This window comes from Balaenoptera acutorostrata, chromosome 8 (assembly GCF_949987535.1).
Source record: "Balaenoptera acutorostrata chromosome 8, mBalAcu1.1, whole genome shotgun sequence".
NCBI lineage: Eukaryota > Metazoa > Chordata > Mammalia > Artiodactyla > Balaenopteridae > Balaenoptera > Balaenoptera acutorostrata.
The window spans coordinates 106,984,060-106,997,378 of NC_080071.1; positions in this window are offsets into that span (position 1 = coordinate 106,984,060).

Genomic DNA, 13,319 nt, shown 5'->3' on the forward strand with positions numbered 1-13,319 from the left:
AGCTATAAAATTAAAAAAAAAAAAAAAAAAAAAAAAAAAAAAAAGAAACAGGGAAGGACTTTTATAACAATATAAGCTTCCATCTAAGAAAATAGAGGAAGACCCATTTAAGCCTAAAGCAAGTAGAATACAAAAATTTATAAAAATTATAGCAGAAGTGAATGATATTGGAAACAGGAAAATAATAGAGAGAATCAATGAATCCAAAGCTGGTTCTTTGAAAATATCAGTGAAACTGATAAACCTCTAGCCAGGCTGAGCAATGACCAAGTGTTTACAATTGCCCACAATTTACCCTCTACCCTGGCTTGGCCAGTTTCTAGGCAGGCTTCTCTCCTCCCCAAGGACCCCTGAACTTTGGCTTGTCTCCCAGTCTGAACAAGCAGTAAAACAGAACACCCCTCCTTAAGTTCATCCTGAGAACTGGCTGACCATGGTGAAAAACAGAAGCATATCCCATCAGACCACCTTAATTATGATGCTGTCTGTTCATTCTTACTCAGTTTCCCCTCAAAATTCCTGTTTGTCCTACTCCCCCCTCCCTAGGAAAGGAAACTTTTTTCTGTTTGATTTTGATTGGCTTGTAGATTGTGCTTGGAATGTTCTCCCTATTGGAATAGTCTTTTCAATACAATCTCCCCTTAACTAAGTCTAATTGGTTGTTATTTGACATCAAGAAAACAGAGAGGAGATATCAATTTCCATATCGGACATGGGTCATCACAACTGATCCCGTGTATGTTGAAACAATGATAAAAGACTAAAAAATAAAAGAATACTCAGAACTATGAACAACAAAGGCCCACAAATTTGATAATAGATGAAATGGACTGATTCCTTGGAAGATACAAACTACCAAAACTCACACAAGGAAAGCAGACAGTCTGAATAGGCCTATATGTATTAAATAAATTGAATCAAGAATTTATAACCTTCTAAATAAGTAGAAAGAAAGAAGGAAGTTCTCAGGTAGGGGACAAACATAAATGAAGACCCTGAGATGGAAATTAGAGTGGGAACAGAAAGATGGCAAGTGCTGTCTGATTAGAGCCTAGGGGAGACATAAGGAAAGTCCCTATTTGCTAACAGATGCCAGTAAACTGTTTCCTCCCCATTGAACTCTGGAATTATAAACCAGGGGTCTCTTTAGGGGGCACTTGACACTTGCTAGCATGAAGAGTTACCCAGTAGAACCAGCCTTGGTTGATTGCCAGCTTCTTGGCAGTCTGACAAGAGAAAGAGAGAAGGAGGCTGTTTGTTCACAAACTGTGACATCTGAGCTTCAGCGGGATACTGTGAATTGGTAAAGACAAAGCAGTCAGCATTTACAAAGGAGAGTCCATTGAATGGCTTTGGCACTTTGATAGAGGATTCAAAACAAAGGAGCATTGTGAGGCTGACATGATTTAGAGCTGATTCTGAGAGTTCAAACCGGGCGTGTGGTAATGTGTCTAGAGCATATATGCAAGCACGCCCGTCTTTGCTTCACCTTACAAATTCGTTATAATCCCAAATTAGTGCCGTGTCATTTCTCAATTTTTAAATTTTGTTTGTGTTGATCTTTCAGGTTAATGGGTGCTGTGACAAATTTTTCCTCACTAGAAAAACAAAAGTCGATATTCTGAGTTACCTTAGAACTAAAAGTGTGTGTGCGTGTTGTGTATGTGTGTATATGTATGTGGGGGATGGAAGGGTGATGAAGGTGTTATTTTTTTTTTTTTCCTAAAAAAGAGCTCTGTTTACCAAGTGGCTTCTTAGATTCATGGATATGAGGACACAGAGAGATGAAAACATTTTCAGAGCAGGAATTTAGATCTGTTAGCATACCTCAACATGCTCAATTTTGAGAAATTCTAAGACTTTATGTGGTAGGCAGGATTCCAAGGACTGTTCACTTTCCCCCAAGATTTCCATTCCCTGGTGATTCAAACACACGAATCTCGGTATTTCTGTGAAGGGACTTTGCACTTGTAATTTAAGATGCAAATCAGTTGACCTTAAATTTGGGAGATTATCCAGATGAGCCTGATCGAATTACATGTTCCTTTTAAAAGGCAGAAGAAGGCAGAAGGGGACGTCACAGAGATTTGAAGCACAAGAAGTCCTCAAGGTGCTATTACTGGTTTACAGATGGAGGAGGGAGCTATGCGGGGGCCTCTAGGGGTAGAGACAGACCCTCTGCAGCCAGCAAAGAAATGGGAATCTCAGTTCTATAACCATAACGAAATGCATTCTGTCAACCAACTGCTTGAGTTTGGAAATGGATTCTTCCCCCAGTTCTCCAGGTAAGCTCTCAGCCTGGTTAGCACATTGATTCAAGCTTCATGGTACCTGACCAGAGACCAGCTGAGCTCACCTGGACTTCTGACCTACAGAAGCAGATCATAGGTGTGGTTTCAAGCTACTAAATTTATGGTAATTTGATATGCAGTCATAGAAAATGAATATAATTTCTTCCTCATTTTCATGCATAATTCTGGATAATTTGTATATATTCAAGTAACTATCCTATAGAAGACGTTCAATAGATAGAAGCTATAATTACTATTGCTACATTCTGAGGATAATCAGACGTTCTACTTTCATGTCTCTTTTAATTGATGGAACTCTAATAAGCTCTTTTTTATAGAAGTTTAGTTGATTTACAGTATTGTGTTAGTTTCAGGTGTACAGCAAAGTGATTCAGTTACACATATATCTATTCTTTTCCCATATAGGTTATTACAGAGTATTGAGTATAGTTCCCTGAGTCATACAGTAGGTCCTTTTTGTTTATTTTTTATATAGTAGTGTGTATATGTTAATCCCAAACTCCTAATTTATACCCTCCCCTTTCCCCTTTGGTAACCATAAGTTTGTTTTTCTATGTCTGTGGGCCTATTTCTGTTTTGTAAATAAGTTCATTTGTTTCCTTTTTTTAAAAAAATATATTTCACATATAAGCGATATATGATATTTGTTTTTCTCTGACTGGTTTACTTCACTTAGTATGGTAATCTTTAGGTTCATCCATGTTGCAAATGGCATTATAAGTTCTCCGCTCCATAAAAGGCATGACTTTATTATAATTTAACAGAAAATTTTTGGGTCATGAGTCACTCAGCTCTTCTGAAAGATGTCCTCTCCTACCTTCTTCCCAATCATAAATCCTCTTGGTCTGACCAATGTCTCTATTTGTAAACTTTTTTAAAATTCTTTTTCAAGAGTGCTAGGAATCTACATCTGTTAGAAACTGTCAAACTTTAAACATTTCTCCTGGACCCAGGCTGCAAGAAAATGGGTACTGTATTTAGACTGTTACAGTAGGAACAATGTTGCAGAGTGTTTCCCAGACATGATGAGTCAAAAGGGCTTTACAGGGGAAAGAAACAAAAGGGGCCATGTGCTACCTCCGAATTTGATGGGCTTTGGTGTGGCAGGCATTGTAAGCCTGGGAAACTTACATCCTTATCTAGGAATAGTTGACAAAGAGAAGTCATTTAAAGGAAGAGGGTCAGTGTAAGGTCAGAGAAAACTTTAGAGTTTGCCACAAAAGTAAAGTTACACCATTCCATTTAGGGGTTTTGTGAATTACCAGAAAAAAAAAATCTGTATTACAGTTGAAAAGCCACCTCGAGTTTGTATAAAACAAAATTTCACTTCATATCACAGAGCCAAAGAGCCTCTTCCAGGAAATACTGCTATTCCAAATATCCCCTGCCTTTGGTCACCTGTCATTTTCCTTCCATGGGCCAGAACCCACTTAGGCTGGGTTTCTAAAAACTGCAAAGCTAGAGATTATTAGTCAAATGAGCATTCTATATTCCTAAATTCCTATGCACTGTCTTAGTGTGACAAGAATGGCTGGACCAGAAACCAAAGGCAGTCTCCTTAGCACCTCTCTGAAAGCCTAGAGCCAGTGTAAATGTCCCTCCTTACCCACTTTCCCCAACCATGTCCCAATTCCTCTTATTTCTCCCCACCCAAAACTGTCCAGAAGTATATGGCATCCTGAGCCTAGCAATATCCAGAGGAAAAAAAAAAAAAGGACCCAATCTTCCTCCCCAACATCAAAATTTCACCCAAGTAGTGCTAACTTCACATGGCCTAAATTTATGGTTTCTTCTGGTCTTCAGGACAAGCTCCTATAGGACACTTGGCACAGAGTAGGAATGCAATACAATTTTGTTGGATGAATAGAAACTCATACTTAGTATTATTCTTTTCATGCCTATCTCGTGGAAACCAGCTTGAGCACAATAGGCACCCAGTGATGAGACTCAATCACATCTGGAAATGCTTGCAGGTCAGCCCCTCATGCCTCCCATTAGCTACAAACAACATAAAGATCTTTGTTCAATGCAGTGTATTTGGTGCCTACATAATGTCTGTCTTGAAGCAGTGCTCGGTAAATTCCTTGTTCAGTAAGAAACCTGACAGCTAGGCCTACCCAAAGTTTGTGTTTGTGAGGACTGGGCAGTCCCCATGTACCATGAATGGCAAGGTTGTTGCATGTAATGAACAAACATGGAAGCTAGTGACCTATTACAAGAAAGGTGTGGTTTTAGGGTCCTTCCCATTGTGGGCCAGTCCTCATGTCTCCTCACTGCAGCCAGGATGACAGAGCAACGCATCAATTCTGCTCACAAATCCTCACCCAGAACTGGTCATATGGACACATTCAACTACAAGAAGCCAGGAAGTTTAGTTGTAGCTAAAACTGACTGGACTAGCTAGGTCTCCATCACCTTATGCTTCACTTGCATGCCCTCTTTCCCATCTATCTTTTTCTTTCTTTCATTAATGATTCCTTTGCACCCAATTGCTTAAAGTAACTCACTCGTTAGCTAAAACTATATCAGACACCTGGTATTTTTCCTCATTGAAACACTAACACTTTTCTTCTTTGTAAGCATTCTTCATTCCAGAAGAGAAGGTCATGGTGCGATAAACCTGGAGAACGCAGAGCCCATCTCTGGACCTCACGACGCCGGCCTTGACAGCTTTGAAATGTTCCAAGAGAAAGGAAGAATGCAGACCCCGCACCTGCCCTGACCCTTATCAGGAATCCTATTTTGAGCTAACCCTATAAGTTTTACTCACTGAACCCTGTCAAGGAGGACACAATCTTGAGGGCACTAGCCTGCTATGGCCTCCTTTGCCTGACAAAGAAATAAAGCTACTCTTTTCTTCTTACCCAAAACTCTGACTCCATGATTTTGATTAGGTGCCAACGTACAGAGGCCAAAATTTTGGCAGCAGTACCACGTGCTGGACATATTTGGTGACTATCATTCGTGATGATCATACCCTTTACCAGGAGCATGAAATCAGGCACAATTCGCTTGATGTAGGAACGAAGTCTAAGTACAGGATGGATGAATCTGACCACAGCATATTTTCTGACTCTCATACTGATATCTCACCTCTATCCCTGTCGGGCTCACATCTAGACCTACGCCTATGGTGACAACAGCAGGGAAAGGAAATAAAATTTAATGATCCCTTTATGAAAAGCAAAACATGTATCTGCCCTTGCTGGTAGTATCCTTCCCCACTGAAGAAGTATGCAGTTATAGTCTGGTGAGTTAGTCATTCCCAGTGGCAAGGAATGCCTCTGTCAAATTAATCCCGCTAACCAAATCCAGCAAGTCTGCAGGACCAACCCAGTTCAGGGCCGGTTTCTTTTCCTTTCAGAGCACACATACACAGAGTAATGCCTAGTAAGACATTTCCAGCTGGAGATTTTATTCCAAACGTGCCATACTGGTGACACTTGTGAACCGGTCACTGCAGTGTGACTTTGCACCATTAGAAAGTTGGAATGTATCAACCATCAGTTTTCATTCAGCCAGTATTTATGCATCTCTGTGAGAGAATCATGCATCGTTGGAATTTGTAGCAATTTGATTAAATTTAGTGGGAAAAAAATGATCCTGTTTGCTATCCACTGATGCTGTGATTATAGGGGGTATGTATAAAAGCCAGAAAATAATTTTCAAACAAAGGTCAGAAATGATGTCCTCTAAAAGCTATTCACATGCTACTTTGTTCCTCAAAGGAGGGAAAAGTGATATCTGGGGACATCTGGAAAGATTTTCTGCAGAAGTCAATTTAAGAGATTTTTGGAGGGTGGGAAGGAAGGTCAGACCCTCTGCAGGAATCATCGAAATAAGATGTCATTCTGTGAAATAATGCCATTTGCAGCAACAGGAATGGACCTAGAGATTATCATACTAAGTGAAGTAAGTTAGGTAAAGACAAATATCATATGATATCCCTTATATGTGGAATCTAAAATATTACACAGATGAATTTATCTATGAAACAGAAACAGACTCACAGACATAGAGAACAGCCTTGTGGTTGCCAAGGGAGAGGGGCCTGGGGGAGGTATGGACTGAGAGTATGGGATTAGCAGATACAAACTATTACATATAGAATGGATAAACAACAAGGTCATACTCTATAGCACAGGGAACTATATTCAATATCCTGTGATAAACTATAATGGAAAAGAATATGACAAAGAATATATGTATATATATGTATGATCGAATCATTTTGCTGTACAGTAGAAATTAACACAACATTGTAAATCAACTATACTTCAATAAAATTTTTTTAATTAAAAAAATAAAAAAGATGTCATTCTGTTCAGGATATTGGTGGGGTGGGTTTCTACCTACTAAGTTTGAAGAAATGGGTAATCTACGTGGAGTCCATGGCAACTTCATCAATCCAATATTACATTAATCAGAAGTCCGGTGCCTCTCCCCAAACTACTTTACCCCACTTGTTTGCTTCTAGTTTAACTTGTCTAATTTACACTTATAACCAACTTCACACACAAGTCCTTATTTGGCATCTCCTTTGTATGACACTCTGCTTTGGGTATGATAGAGATACATTAGCTACGGTTCTCATGCTAAGTCATTTAGTTTTTTTTTTTGATCCTCTTCATATTTATTCACTTACTTGATTTCCATGTCTCCCCAGTGAGTTTCATATTAGTGGAAATATATTTTTTATCATCTGACAAATGAGGATCTAGCAACCTCCCTGAACAATGGCTACAGGTAGACCAGGAATTGAATAGCTAGATTGCTTCTTAACTGGCATTGTAACCTTAGGCAAGTTATTTCACTTCTCTCAGGCTCAGTTTGTTTCATCTCTAAAAAACATGTATATCATAAGCTTGTAGGGAACATTTACTGAAATAATGTATGTCAAGCACTTAGCACAGTTCCTGGCACATATAAAACTTTAATAAATGGGATATCAACAGCACTGCCCAGACCCACGTAAAATATTTCTGAGGAATAGATTTTACTTTGCACTTCATCGCATTTGAGAGTCCTTGCCATCATGTGATCTTTTAATCACATTGGTGTAAGTAGCTGATGTAAAGGAAGATGAACTATCTTAAACATAAGCTCTTTGTGAACTGATTACTTGTCCTCCAGGTTGGTCTGAGGACGTGGTTGGAGACATCACGGTTCAGCAGAAGCTGGATTCTACTACAATGGGTTCAGCACACATACAGATTTTGACAGGCCTTATTATAGGCGTGCTGACTAATAGACTAATGTCTGTTAGCAGGAGGAATTATGGTCGGTATCAGGGTTAATAGAAAATCAAGGATGTTCTTAGCCTGGGTTCCCTTTTGTCACTTTGTCACACTAAAGCATAGAACAGTCTACAATAACTTCAAATACAGTGAAGATCCGAACACCAAATTATTTGAACTGTCATCAAAACAAAAGCCTGAAGTCCATTTTGTTTCCTTAATCACATTTCCAATCCACAAAAGCATGTGCTGATCAATCCTTTCCGAAGTCTCCATCATTATCAAACATCCATCACATGCCTATTATTGTGTAGCAAATGAAATAGAAAACTAACAAATGCTGAGTCCCTGTGGTGTGTGTAAACCCCAGGGCAAGGTATTTTCACATGCTTTATATCAACTGATCTTCAAGACTCCCTTTCAAGGTGACTTTCATTGGTTCCATCTTAGAGATGAAAAAAATTAGGCCTTTGAAAAGGAAGAGATTACTCTTGTAATCATATACAAGAGTACAAAGACATGACTCTGGCCCTGGAAGTAATTCTTGCCTGGAGACTTTAAGAAATATTACAGGAGTCTTTAAAAAGGATCAGCTCATAGGAAGAATAGATCAATGTCAAGGAAGCCGGCTCTCAAGGTTTGCTGTCAACCATCACAGAAAAATTGGTGCTGTCCTACCCATCCTCACTACCTCAACATACACCCCAACAAACTATTCTTGGAACAAGCTTGCTTGGACCAGGAGGGAGGGAAAGCCAATCTCTATCATTTTTAGGCAGCGACGCTCTGCTCTCTCAGAGCTTCCTTTCCATCTCCCTCTCTCCTTTGTTTTCCTTGTTCACTAAGTGGTATTTACTTGCTAGACTGCAATTCTAACATTCTTTTAAAACCTCCTGCTGAAAAGTGTAAAATCCATCACTCTCACCCCATTACTTACAACATGAAGTGCAAGCTACCTGCCTAGCCTTCAACCTCAACTGCTTCCCATCACTCCTTGACCCCACTGTTCACTATGGCAACACAAATGCCACTCATCCCATGCCTTTTCTGGAATCTAGACTATTCATGCTGTCTCTCTGCTTGGGAGATCCTTTGTCATATAGCCATGGCCTCTGCCAGCCCCTTACCAAACACTTGGATCTGACATCACCTGCCCCAGCAAGTTCTCTGAAACAAGCTTGCAGTGCTAAATGCTCTTCTTTTGTGCCTGTAAAGTGCTCTGGGATTATCTTCATCCCAGAAATGCTGACATCAATCTACAGTGGTCTATTGATGTGTCTCTCTCCCTTCCTATATTCTGAATTCCTTGACAAGAGAAATTATACTTATTTATTATGGTACCAAATACTACTAGCTATGTTTTAGTTCATAGTTTGTGAAATGATTTAGAGTTTTACATAGATGGGTAGGATTTATTTTAATTGTTATGTTTTTCTTACATTTATTTGGAAAAATATCTTTCACCCATGTCCTATTATATTGTTTATTTTCTTATTTAGTAGTGATGGGAAATTTCCCTCTTAATAAATGCATTAAATTAATTAGAAAAAAAAGAAAAAAGGAGGGAAACATGTTAAGTAAAAATTAGTGCCAATGTCAAAAATTGTGAGAATGGTACAGTAATGACCAAAATGTGGGAGGCCCTGGCTTACCTTGGCTTTCTAAGGCAGAACGCTTGGTGAAGTCAATGAGAGATACATTTTAGAGCAAAGAGCACTTTGGAAGTCTATAACATCCTGTGTTAAGAGTTCGGCTTTGCTCTGAAACAGCCTGCTTCAAGGAAAGAGGTAGGGCAGGTATATGGAGGGTTACAACCAAAGAAATTTTCAGTTGGATTTGAGCCCTGGTCCTTCTGCTGGAAGAGGAGATGACAGGACTGACAGGGGGCATGGTCACCTGGTTAAGTGAGTAATGAATCTGTGCATCACTGAGCTTGCACCCATTTAACATGCTCTGTGGCCTGGATTCCAGATGAATTGCATGGGTTACAATGCAACTGTTCCCCTCCTCTCAAATCGGACAAAGATATCATATCCAGGGACTTGTAAAATCTCAGAACAAAATTTGGCTAATATTCTTCAGTTTCTCCTGAAGAAAATCCAAGGTATGGCAGTCACTCAAAGACACAAAAGCCTTTGGGAGAAAAACTGAAGTCCAACCTAAGTTATATCCTTTGCCTTATGGGTGCTGAGGCCTACCTCTATTATGACCATCAAACCACAGGTCAGGGAACAACCCCTGGCATTCTGGAGCAATGCCATGGGGGCAGGTTCAAGTATAACCAACAGCAGCCTCCCCTTGTAGAACCCCAGGAGAAGGCACACAACAGACCACTGAAGAGGAAATCGTTGTGGGACAGGAAGTTATGGGCACACAGGACCACGAGTGAGCAGGACAGGACAATTTGCTCTTGCAAAAGGGCCAGATGTGGTTCGCAAACCCCAGAATTCTGCTGTCAGCACTTTGAGAGCTTCAGGTGCTGTTGACTTCTATTTACAGCTGTGAAAAGCATTCCAAAAATTACCCCTTGCTTCTAGGGAATTCTTTCCAGCCCCTTCAAGCCCACATTCTGGAGGCTTCCTCACCAGCCCACAAAATCCAGATGGGATCTATACATGAAACCTTCACCACCAGGCTTCCTTGCTCTGGTGTAAGAGCTACACCTACTCTTCAGAATTATTAATGTCACAGAAATTGATATGATTCAATCACTCGTGTCATAATTATCCTATGTTTTCTTTATGGCCAATTCTAAAGAACTCCCAAGCTTTTTAATACATTCCATTCTTCAAGCCTGATACAAAAGTGGCAATTAAGGGAAGACCCCATCCCATAATCAGTCCTAGGTTCATTGCTTCAAATAGTCCCCAGACAGATTCCTGAGGGGCAATCCTGCCCTGATGCCAGATGTCACCTTTTTGTCCTCTTCCCACCAACAAACTCCCTGCTGAGTGTTTTCAGTGGTTCAGCAGCCATCTCTCTACTACAGGTCTCTCTGTAATTCAACCAAAAAGCCCCAGATGACCTTGATCCAACCACACCCTGGAGAAAAGGAACATCCTCGTTCATTGGACTCTGCTCTTGCCTTTAGGATAAAATTCCTTAGCAAAGGATTCATGCTACGATTCCTACTACTTTTCAGTGTCATTTGGTACTGTCATCAGACTATAGACTTATTTCCCAAATTTTTTAGGTAAAATTCTCTGAAGCATCTGACCATCCTTATCTTGCTTCTCTCATGTAGAATTTCCTATTTCCCCTCCACCTCCTTCCACATTCACCTGGATAAAATACACGTGTTCTTGGAGGTTCTGTTCTAAACTTAATCTCTGAGAAGGCCACTGCAATTACCCAGTTTGAGACAAAGTTGCATAAAATTGACAATTTATGATAGTACATTGTCATTATCTGTGGATGTCTCTTTCTTTTCCATTAACGACTGAACAGTTTGAAGGAAGCAGTGACGTAATCTCGACAGGTAGGGATCTGCAGTGCCTGACAGGTGGTAGATTCTCAGTAAATGACGGATCAATGGAAAGACACATCCTAAACATCATAACTGGTGATGGTGACCCAGAGATTTCTTCTGGACGTGGTTTGAATGTGCTTAAGCTGCCAGCCTAGATTTGTGAAAATAGTACCTGGGTGTCAAATAAGCTGTAAGGGGTCAGTTATTTATTATAGAATATCTGTCTCAATCGCTCATTCTTATTCTCTCCCAGCTAAAATTCATGCTCTGATTTTCTGACTCTAGGATAAATATACTAATATATTCCTAAGCACATTGAAAATAAACCTTAATGAAAGGCAAACATCCAGAAACATCCCTTGCTTGACCCCTGGCTGGCAGACCAGCCCAGAGGAGCAAATTGACCAGGCACAGAAGCCATAGGGCCATTACATTGTTTCCCTCCCATGAAAGTTATGCAAATAAAATTTCAATTTGCCTTTTCCTCCTTAAAATGTGTATAACTGAATCTCTTTGCTGTATACCTGAGACTAACGTAACATTGTAAACCAACTAGATTTCAATAAAAAAAAAGTGGTTCTTTTTCTCCCTTTGTAATTGGAGGTAGGTTATACAAGTCCTTCCTAGTCTTTCCAGAGGGGCTGAAGTCATCTTTCCTTCTTACTTCTGCAAGTGATTCTATTCTAGCCAATATTTGCACATAATCCATAGGGCCCTTCTTTTTTATGATTTTTCAGTCTGACGGAAGAGATTCTAATTATGCCCCTGTGAGGCTTCTATGTTGGCTGTGCTGTCAGCTGCCCAGATACCAGCTTTTGTGGAGCCCCCAGCTTTGGTGCCCAAGGCTGCTTGCCAATGGCAAGATTATACGCATTGGCAATGGCTTGCCAATGGCAAGATTATAACGCCATAGGATACAGCCGCCCACAGCGGTCTGACAATTCAAACAGGCCCGTTTCTTGGTATGCTATTTTTTTTTTCTGTCAGTTTCAAACAGTTTTAAAATATCAAATTTGCCAGGCATGCAATGCAGTTCAAATGAATCACTGATCAGAGGTAGACATTTTAATGAGGTTAACACTAAAATGCCCAAAGTGATCTTTGAAGTTACAGCCTAGACCAGCCTCATGGTTTAATTCTGTCTTGGCAAATCAATACCTTTGCATGAAGTTTCTAAAAGTCATCAGGACATAAAATGTATATTTATACTAACTTGTTCACTCTGTCAGTAACTATCACACTTGGCTATGATTGACTGCCTATAATAAATAACCAGATGCCTTCAATTCTGACAATATCGCAAAATGGCAGATATCTTCATTTTAAAAAAAATTCTATATTTTTTAATTCACTGCTGTAACATTAGCCCCGGAAACAGAGTCTGGAATGCATGTTACACCCTAAACAAATATTAGTTGAATTAATTATTCCAATTAACAGATAAGAAAACCAAAGTTTACTCTCTCATTGCTAACCTCATTTCCATCAGGAATGCTGCAGCTTGTTCACCAGATCTCAACAGCTGCCAATACGCACACACAAACAAGCAAGCACATATATGCATATATGATCATATTACAATCTGACCAGCAAAAACAGTCAGATTTGTGTTCCCCAAACTTGCTCTAAAATCAAAATTCTTCATCCTCTATTTTTTTTTGAATTTTGTGAAATTTAAAAGCTACAGACAGTCACCTAGAAAAACACCCTTTATGTCTCACTCTCACAAAAGGTGGGCAACACACTCTCTGTTTTATACAATTAATTTTTCTGAACTAAAATGCACACGTTTATATTGATCCCTGCTGAATTTCAAGTGTTTACTTGTTCCCATATTTCTAGCCTGGCATGATATTTTGAATATTCCATCCAACAGATAAACCATTTACCTGCCTCTGTAATACATGTGAATTTGATCAGCATGCATGACCTGCCTTCACTCCAGTTGTGTTTCAGATTATAGAACAACACAGAGCCCTGTGGCATACCGCCAGATCAGTCTTTCCCATTAGAAAGTGAAATGCTCCTTGGGTGTAGCTGGTTTAATATCTAACTCCATGTATTCGCATCATCAACCAGCCAGTGTTTCTCCATCACGTCCCCAAGACTATGTAGACTTAACATTGGAAAACTGAGACAATTGCTATTAAACTTTAAGCAGAATTTTGTGCAACACCTTCTTGTGTATTCCTTCATTTTCATGCTCCCCCTCCCCCACCAAATTATAGGCCTGGGTTGGTGTTATGTATTCTGTGTACAGAAGCAGTATGTCTTCAGAAAATTTTCTTTTTATCTGGACAA